The following is a 2,639-nucleotide window of genomic DNA, read 5'->3' as shown; positions in this document are numbered from 1 at the left end:
TGTATCTACCACTACTACCACTATAACTACCACAACTACCACTAAAACTACCATAACTACCACTATCACCACTAAAACTACCACTATCACCACTAAAACTACCACAACTACCACCACTAAAACTACCACCACTACAACTACACTCACCACTTCCACTATAATCAATAAAACTACCACAACTACCACTAAAACCACTATCACCACTAAAACTACCACCACTACTGCTTTCACATAAACTACTACGACTACTATTACCACTAAAACTACCACCACTACTACCACTATCACCACTAAAACTTCCACCACACATTAACATCACCATACCTGCTACTACTACTCGTACTATCACTACTATAACTACCAGCACTACCATTATCACCACCATAAATCACACAATGACCAACAGTACCCTCAAAACTACTACCACTACTATCACCACCCGCACCACCACAACTACCACATAGACTCCTACCACAATCTACGGATACTGTTACACCTACTACTACAAACCTGGGATACTCAACCACCATCACCACTACCACCACAATTTAAGACTACTGCTACCACAATCTTGGGCGACTCAACCACCATCGCCACCACCAGCTACCAAAATCAGTAAGGTCCAAACAACAACCACGTTCCAAATTGCTGAAGGTAATGCCACGACAATAACCAGCCAATATGATTCTGTCTCTCTCTCTCTCTCTATCTCTCTCTCTCACACACACACACACACACACACACACACACACACACACACACACACACACACAATTGCTAGTACCATGAAGGGAGAAAATACACCAAATTACTGCCGCACAATTCTCTCTTTTTCGTGTTTCTTTGTGCCTTTATACCTGGTGCTCTCTCTCTCTCTCTCTCTCTCTCTCTCTCAAATTGTGCTGTGTGTGTGTGTGTGTGTGTGTGTGTGTGTGTGTGTGTGTGTGTGTGTGTGTGTGTGTGTGTGTGTGTGTAACTAAAAAAAACAAGCTACTGGTACAAACCCTCTCTGTTTCATTGTACGACTTTTCTTTGTTACCCTCCCTTTCTCTGTCTGTCTGTCTCTCTCCAAGGTAGGTTGCTATGACTTTCCTTCACTCCAACTATCCGTTTTTCCCTCGTTTACCTTTTCCTTCCCAAACTCTCTCTCTCCCTCCCACAGCACCATTACCATACCCCCACACTCCCACACCCACCTTAGCCGCCATCCATCAGACCACCCCTGAAAGATGTATAAATCATTCCCCACACCCCCCTGTATAATGGAACAAGCTTTATGGGACACGAGAAGGCTTTCCTGAAGAAGGGCCCGAAGGAGGGGGTGAAGGAGGGAGTCTGGAGGCGAGGGAGGAGGGGGTGAAGGAGGGGAGTCTGGAGGCGGGGGAGGAGGGGGGTTGTGTTGTGAAAGGAAGGGGGAGGGGGAAGTCAGGTTTTCACTGAGTTTAAAATGAGTGTTGTGGTAGGGGGTTTAGAGGGAAGTAGGTGGGTGGAGGGTGAGGTGGATGGATGGATGAAGCTAATGTGGAGTGGAAGGATAGTGTATGTGGAAGGTGCTGTAAGTGAAGGAAGGAAGGATAGAATGATGAAGAACCAACACCACGCCATAATAAGACTATATGACGACAGTAGAAGGGTTCGGGGGAAATGATTAAATATACGATGTGAAAAACAGTAAGAAAAGTGATGACAATGGAAACTGAAACAGCGGGAGGTGGACAGGTATAGGTGTAGGTGGGTGGTGGATAGGTGTAAGTGTAGGTGGGTGTGTCTAGGTGGTGGATAGGTGTAAGTGTAGGTGGGTGTGTCTAGGTGGTGGATAGGTGTAAGTGTAGGTGGGTGTGCCTAGGTGGTGGATAGGTGTAAGTGTAGGTGGGTGTGTCTAGGTGGTGGACAGGTATAAGTGTAGGTGGGTGTGTCTAGGTGGTGGATAGGTGTAAGTGTAGGTGGGTGTGTCTGGTTGGTGGATAGGTATAAGTGTAGGTGGGTGTGTCTAGGTGGTGGATAGGTGTAAGTGTAGGTGGGTGTGTCTAGGTGGTGGACAGGTATAAGTGTAGGTGGGTGTGTCTAGGTGGTGGACAGGTATAAGTGTAGGTGGGTGTGTCAAGGTGATGGATAGGTATAAGTGTAGGTGTGTGTGTGTCTAGGTGGTGGATAGGGATGATGAGTGTGTGTGGGTGAGGGGGCGGGTGATGTGGATGGTGTACGTGGTTTATTGAGTGGAAGATGTGGATGGTGTACAGTAAGTGGGCGTGTACAAATTAGTATGCAGGAAATACAGAAAGCTGAAGCCCAATTAGTAAATGACGAGCGTAAATACCGGGGTGAAATGAATGACACTCAAGGGCTAACCAACGCTTGGAAAAAAAAAAAAAAAGTTAAGAGAGGAAGAGTGTAGTCAAAGTGGTTCTAAAAGGAGTGTAAATAAGTGGTGTGTGTGGAAGGTGGGTATATTCTAGGGTGGTGGATGGAGAAGGAGGATGAAAGGATGGGTGAGGTGGACGGTGGAGGTGGACGGTGGAACTGATGAATGAAGTGAAGGATAGTGAAAGGGATTGAAGTGGTGGAACTCTAAGCATGTGAGGAAATGGAAGACCTCTAAGTGAGTGATGTGGATGGTTAGATAAGTGTATGTAGCCTAA

The sequence above is a fragment of the Coenobita brevimanus genome, chromosome 47, assembly GCF_032717465.1.
Source record: "Coenobita brevimanus isolate Jiangsu-jjx chromosome 47, ASM3271746v2, whole genome shotgun sequence".
Taxonomy (NCBI): domain Eukaryota; kingdom Metazoa; phylum Arthropoda; class Malacostraca; order Decapoda; family Coenobitidae; genus Coenobita; species Coenobita brevimanus.
Note: the sequence above shows the minus strand (reverse complement) of the source record.